This window comes from Lutra lutra, chromosome 1 (assembly GCF_902655055.1).
Source record: "Lutra lutra chromosome 1, mLutLut1.2, whole genome shotgun sequence".
Lineage (NCBI taxonomy): Eukaryota > Metazoa > Chordata > Mammalia > Carnivora > Mustelidae > Lutra > Lutra lutra.
In genome coordinates, this window is record NC_062278.1 from 131,809,640 (window position 1) to 131,816,990 (window position 7,351).

The 7,351-nt window shown below is 41.4% G+C and overlaps 1 protein-coding gene across 11 annotated transcripts in view; it reads right to left on the reverse strand.

Moving 5' to 3' along the window:
- The window catches only part of TMEM108 (transmembrane protein 108), a 377,903-nt gene extending 374,764 nt beyond the window's left edge, over positions 1–3,139 (reverse strand). For 9 of the 11 annotated variants that reach the window (XM_047736889.1, XM_047736836.1, XM_047736861.1 and 6 more), the window contains exon 1: positions 3,014–3,139. The gene's annotated coding sequence lies outside the window, so the exon portion shown is untranslated. Of the gene's footprint in view, positions 1–2,698; positions 2,967–3,013 lie in introns of those variants that run through there. The other 2 variants (XM_047736805.1, XM_047736815.1) reach the window with 2 other exon arrangements.
- Between the last annotated feature and the right edge of the window lie 4,212 nt (positions 3,140–7,351).

Below are 7,351 nucleotides of genomic sequence, written 5' to 3' on the forward strand. Positions count from 1 at the left end.
ACGTATATTTCCGTAGTCCTGTCATGTGTAGACTAGCTTTACGTGCAAAGAATTAGAACTATGAAATTGTTGTGAATTATGATTAAATCAGGATTTCAACCTCATGTTCAATTAAACAACATGTATCCCAAGAGCTTTTAAAAACCTATGATATAATGCTTGTCAGTTTACCCTCTGCCTTTTCCCCCTATACGCAACCAGGAAAGTAATTGTACCCATTCCTCAACCCCCCAACACATATTATTTCTACCTAATATAAACAGTTCTGGCTTTTAGAACCTTTTTTGGTGGGGGGAGGGAGAGTTGATAGCCCTTCTAAATCTGGAGGCTACACACCACTGCTTTGCCAGCTCTGTTTCATCTCCTCCAGGAATTTCAGAGACAGCAGTGCCATCTACTGGTAGGGAGGGCACAACTTATTTCTGGAAGCCTGTGGGTGACAGGAGCCAAAGACGGGAAGAATGGCAGGCTAGATTGTGTCTTTGTGAGCCTTTCTTTTCTAGAGCATATAACAAACATAACTGATGCTTACAACCTGAGAAACGGAACCTCCGCAGGAGTCTCCACATGAAGGGCAGCTCCTATGGAAGCCATACAAAGCCCAACCAGGCTAGCCAATAATGAGCTCTGCCTGGAAATGCCTCCTTAAGTCTCCAAAGGCAAGCAGCAGAACCTCACTGAATTAAACATTTCCTGGCTCTCCTCTTCCCCCAGTACTTCTGTATCAGATGATCTCACCCATGCCCCCACCTGTGGCAGCATTATCCAGCTTTATCTTATAGCATGCATTTAGGGAAGGTGCTCAGACCCATCTCAATGTGAAGGCTCTTATATTTACACAATGTGACACAGATCCCGCTCAAAGGACACTATTGCTTAGGTATGCAGGTCGGACTCTAATCTCTTTCATTTACTCTCCATCCTCCCTGTTCCTGACCCAGAGGACAGAAATGACAGAAAGGAAATGATTTCCTTGTTGTTTCGAAAGCAGCACTAGTGGGCTTTCACTGAACCAGAAAATAAAACCTTGTCTTGTCGGTCACTGAGGTACACTGCTTCCCTCAAGATGAATTAAGCCAGCCAATCTTTCGCTTTTCCCCTGTATAAACCTATAAATTTAAAACCTCTCTCTCTTCCAAAGGCTAAACATAAATGTACTATGACCTTTACATAATTTATATTAAAATGACATTTTTCTAAACATAAAAGCGTATCTTTTCAAACTATACCACCTACCCCACCATCAGAATTCCTTCTCCTTCCCTCCATCACATGCCATCTTAAAAAACAATCATTGGTAAATTGAATTATTCCCACTAATTTACTTTACATTCCAATCTATGGGGTAACAATCTATATTCACTTTAATAGGGTCATTTGTTACATTCCCAAAAGCTTTGCAGCAACTTTACTTTCATTCACATCAGAAAACCATCAAAAAGTTGATTTGCTACAGCTGATAAATGTTCTGATTCCCCTAACGAATTTAAGTGTTCCTTCTTCAATTTGTTTTGTCAAGTAAACTGATTTCTTAGCAAGGGTAGGCATTTCATAGGCATGAGGTGTGCCTTGAATGTTTGAAAAATCACATTGTTTCCTAAGGAAATGAAACTTTGTATGTGGGAAGGTAAGAGTAATGAAAGGGCTTTGAAAGAGTATCAGCAGGTCTCCAAAGGAATCAGAAAGATTCTTCTCCATCTCACACCAGAATAAGTTCTAAATAGATTACAGTGAAACTCCAGCATATGGTAAAATCTTCCTAATGACAGACAAACCATTTCTTACCAAGTAAACTACCAGATACATGCAACAAATTAGTGGAAAACTGAAGGGACTTTTAACATTTTATTATAAGATATACAGTATGCCCTTGCTATTATAGGTCTAGGGAAATGGAGAAGAAAAGCAGAGGTCTTGTACACAACTTCCCTTTTTATACTATGACTTAAAGGAGACATCGTCCATCCCCAACACACAAACCGTTTTTGGCATCCAAATGGTCTTTAAACAAGCACTTTTCGAAGAATTAAGGGAGTCTGAATAGGTGTTAATTTACACCACGCCTTCCTTCCTCCCTACAGGCCATTAACAGGCTCAAAATAATTACTCTCTTCGGCAGCTCAGAAGACCTCAGTTTACAGATATAACGGCCACCCCACCCCCACTGACACCCCTAAACCCCTATCTTCTTGAAGGAGAATCTGTGTGACGATCTGGTCTGCAGCTCACTGCAGGCATTTCCCTCCTCACAATTTACCAGTCATCGGTTTCGCTGTTAACTGTAATTCCTTATTGTAGCCTCTCATTTAGATCTGCTCCTTTAGACCAGTGCCCAACTGCTTAAAAAAATTTTTTTTCACCTCCTAACGAAAATCTGGACTCCCTCGGCAGGCTAAAAGCCGTCAGTATCGATGTAACTCTGGGGTGAGAGCTCCCGTGCAGGTCCGGAGAAGCCTTCTACCGGCAACACTTGGGCTCGGTCCACCGGTTGTGCCCCCCTCCCCCGCCCGCACAGCTGCGCTAGGAATTCGGCATCGCTCGCCGCCGGATTAGTTCGAGTCCCGCGGCTTGGCTAAAGTGACACATTTTTTTCCCCTTCCTTCTCACATGTGACAGGTCCCACTGCATTAAAGCCATCCTCTCCCAGACCCCAGCCCAGATCTGGAGTCCACGGATGTCCCCGCCACACCACGCTTACCCTTTACCTGAGGAGAGGGCCGATACCAGCATCCCTCCAGGCGGGAAACAAAGGCAGAGACGAGGCTGCCAGATGGGCAACTCCCTTCGGGCGGACTCGTCACCGTGGTGAGGATAGGAAGGTGCGTTTAGAGGCTAGGAAAAGGGAAACCGAGGCACCCAACCAGGGTGGCTGAGTGCGAGTCTGCATCCTTCCCGAAGCAGAGCTCCCGGGGCGAACCCCAGACTTCCCCCTTTGCCCTACCCAGCCCTGCCCAACCGGCTAGTCCCCACCAGCCGCGCTAGGGGCAGGCGGCAGCCCCGCAGAGGCGCTTACCTCAGGAGAAGCGCTCCGGCTCCCTCCGACGGCTCCGGAGAAAGCCCCGCCGCTCGCGCACGCGCACTCGCGCTCTCGTGGCTTCGCGCCCCCGCGCGCGCCTCTCCGTCCGGGCTCCGACCCGCCCCAGCCCTGTCCGTCAGAATCCACGAGAGCCAATCCGGTAACAAGAGAGGCCCGGCGCCGGTCACGTGGTCTGACCAGCCAATCACCAAATTGCCCTCGGCAGCACCCGCTCCGATGTCCCTGGGGGTTCGGTTGCTACCGAGCCGAGCCAGTGCGAAGCGGGCACAAAGGGCTGAATCTGTTTTCCAGAGCTGTTTTTGCTCAATGAATGAATAAATACGTCTATTGAGATTTGAAATTCTAAATATTAATGGCAATCACCTGGGTATCTTGTTAAAAGGAGTATTCTGATCCAGTAAATCTGGAATGGAAACCCGAGATTCTGCCTCTCTAACAAGCTCCAGATGGTGATGATTCTCCTCATCCGGAGACCACGCTTTGAGTAGCAAGATTTTAAGGGCACCTGTCAGAAAATGGTTTAGCCCTTGTTCTATGTTATCTAAAAGTTTCATGATCTTTTCTTTTCCTTCCTTCGGTGATGGAAAGCATTCCAGGGACTGAGTAAACATGGGGTTTCTGGGCCACCGGCTGAGGGAAAGTGCGTACCCTACCGCTAGTTTATGGGGCAGTAATCTCTGCCAACTTGATGGTTGGAATGTGGGAACTAGAAGTTGTAGAGAACACTAAGTTTACTTTCATTCTGAAGTATTTAGCATTCGTGTCTCAGTGGCACTGTGCTAGACCCTCGGTCAGAAAGCTATGTAAGAAATTTTTGCCTTCTGCCAAATTTACATTCTGTCATAAAACTATACAAGCAAGCTCAGGAAGAAACATATAGGAAAAACATGCAGGGAGATATCCCTCTCAACATCTTGAACAATTCAGGCATGTGAGGAAGGTTGTAAAATAACCTAACTTAGGAATCTTTAAAATTGCCCAGACATCCTTCTGTCTGTAATGCCAGCGTGTAGAAGTCAGGAAGTCCATTGCCTCTGCCATCTCTCAGAACTTGACCTAACGCTAAATCTGTTCAGACCTGCCAGCCAGAACCTTTGTTCTTCAGCATAATCAAGTTCATATTACCTAGCCAGTAGTGTGTACCAAGGTGATTAAAATGCCTAAGTGCTAAATCCCCCAAAACCTTCTTCCTCAGCTCTAGACTGACCAGGTGGTATGACAAGGCTTCAACCAGTTTTCTACCCTATTCATCAAGATGATCAAACTGCAACTTAGAGAAAACTTCACCTTTCAGTGTGTCCTGGGCCTCTCTGGGTTATCAATTCCAGAAGTAAAACCCCTTTAGCAGTCTTACACATTGCTTATCACAGTGTCTGTATCAGAGATGGCTTAGTACAAAATTCAGAGTTACAGCCAATACACTGAACCTAGCACAACAATGGTTGTGGGTATATCAGGAATAAAGAAATATCTAACCAAGAAGAATCTATTTAAAAGCCTCAAAATTTCTTTTGCTATCATTAAACCACTGTATCTCAAGTCTGGCTGCACACTAAATCTTTCAAGGAAATGGATTTTTGGGCACTGTGCATAGTGATTCTGACTGGGGTAAGGAGCATAGCCTCAGCAATTTTAAGTTCTAAAAGATCTACAGGTGGTTTGTATTAGCCTTGCTTGAGAAAACTGGCATAAGCTGCCAGGTTGATGGACTCATTCTTTAACAAGGGGGAACCAACTCTACAACACAAATCACTACTGACATAAAGACTCTAACAAGAGGAAAGTTGCCACATACTTTGTGAGAATAGATTCTTTTTATCACAGGTCATAGATACTCCAAGTCTATTGAGTGGAACAAATTGAAAAGCAATGTCCACAACTAGGTTTAATTCCAGTTGATTAACTAAATATTTTTTTAAAAAGAACCTATCACCTTTTAGCCACACTAAACCAATCTACTCTGTTAATATCGTCACGTGTTTTATGCTCTTCTTAACTAAAAGCAAATTTCTTTGTGAGCATTATTAAGAGTTAATCTCTGAGGCCCCAAAGTGCAACAGAATCACCTGGAGTACTTGTTAAAATGCAGATTCCCAGCAGCCCCCATCCTGAACTTCCTTTAGCCTCTCCTGTAACAATTCTGAAGCTGCACTAAGTTACATTTGAGTCCAAGTGGTACCTCCTGATACAGAAAATATACATTGTAGGCAAACCCTCAAGTAAAATAGATGTGCTATTAGTTTAGTTTGACATGCTAGCTAAATAAGTCTTATTTTATTTTAAAGAATCCCAGAAGATTCTTGATTCTTTTTCCTGGGTTTTTGCCAAATTCTGTCATTTTGTGAAATAAAGAGATTACTGACTGGATCTTAAAGACCTGTTGTTGCACAGAGTTTTTCTCTGGAGTGATATTTGCAGTAGTGGGGTATGACCTAGTTTTTAAAAGAATTAGTGAGAATATAAATAAAAGAATTAGTGAGGTCCCTTCAGAACACTGTGCCAAAAAGAACCACCTTGCTCGAAAGTGACTTTATTTGTCACATCAGAAAAATGGAAGCCTAATGTAAGGGCCAGCAAACTAGATTTCCTCCTGCTCTGACACTTCTAAAAATATATTTCACAGCATTCCAATGGGGGAGAAATTTTTCTCGCCTTGTAAACTTGTAGCTTTATCTACTGAGTAAAATAAGGACAGTTTTCACTGATATTTAACCAGCGTGAATAATGTAAATTTTTAACAAGAAAAAAAGCATTTATTTTTCTCTTTGTGACAGTCATTACCAAAAAAAAAAAAAAAAAAAGGCAACAAGAAACAAATTCTTGCTTGAGGTTAAGAATTTGAAAAAAGAACATCAAGACTGTCATTCATTTTTCTGTTTCTCAGTCTGCCTGCCTCACATACATAAATTGGCTATCCTATCTCAGGAAATGGATATATGTTTATCTGATTTAAATCATGAGTTAACTTAAGTAAGTGTCCTCCCCATTACTCCCCAGAAACTGCTTAGAAAGAAATTTATGTTTACCCAAAAAGAAATAAAATGAAAACGTCCAAGTCTCTAGGAATCTACCCATTGCTCCATTAATGATCAGAACACCTATAGACCGCTTTATAACTGCTAATTATGTTTTAAAATATTTATTTATCTATTAGAGAGAGAGAGAGAAAGAGAAAATGAGAGAGGAGAAGGTCAGAAGGAGAAGCAGACTCCCTGCGGAGAGGGAGCCTGATGCATGACTTGATCCCAGGACTCCAGGATCATAACCTGAGCTGAAGGCAGCTACTTAACCAACTGAGCCACCCAGGCGCCCCGGCTAATTATGTTTTAATCTATCAATAATTAGCTTCTCTAAACGTAATTGATTTAATTCATGAAGACCCAATATTACCCAAGATTCTAGTCTCCATCTCTCATATATAACTGGTCAGGATAACATTTTATATATATTGTATCTGTGTTTTAATAACTGGTACCTTGTTGTTGTTGTTGTCGTTTCTCCATTCTGTAACTCCGTACAGATTTAACCTAATTCCCTGGACATTTTTTTAGACACGTTCATTTTCTTTATATTATTTATAGAATTTATTCTATAATTCATTCTACAATTTGTTATACATAAAGAACATATTCTTTTTTATTTTTTATAAAATAATCATATTTAAAACATGTGTATATAATAACATACACATTGATATGATATGCCTCTCCATAGCACAACTTAAAAGTAAAAATTTTAATACAAAGTGCCCATGTATTGTTCCCAATAAATTGATTGTTTTCAATGAAGGTATCACACTAAGCAAGCTTAGCTACAAAAGAGAGACAATTGTTTATGGAAAGAAATACCATATTGTATGCATATAATAGAAAACAAATGTAAACGGGTAAAATTTTTACTGAATATTTAGAAGTTCCCAAACTTATAGAAGAAAAAGATAACAGAGCTGGAAATTTCAACTGGTCCAACACCTGTGTTTTATTTACAATTACAAAAATGAACCTGGGAAGCAGATAACTTTGACAAAACAATACCAACAGTTTGGAGCCAACAGGTGAAGGCATCAGGTTCTCATTCACTCAATGAAAACACTAAATGTCCTCTTCTTTTAGCTAATTTTAAGAGAAATAAGCCATAACAATTCACAATAAAAAGTGTTATGTTGTAAGTGAGCCTCATAAAACTATGAGAAATCACATAGAAGGAGTACCAATTCTGATTGATGAAATCAGGGAAGATTTTCTCTAAGAAGTGATGCCTGACCAGAATTCCAAAGAACTAGTAGGAGTTAGCCTGCAAAGGGCTAGAGGCTGG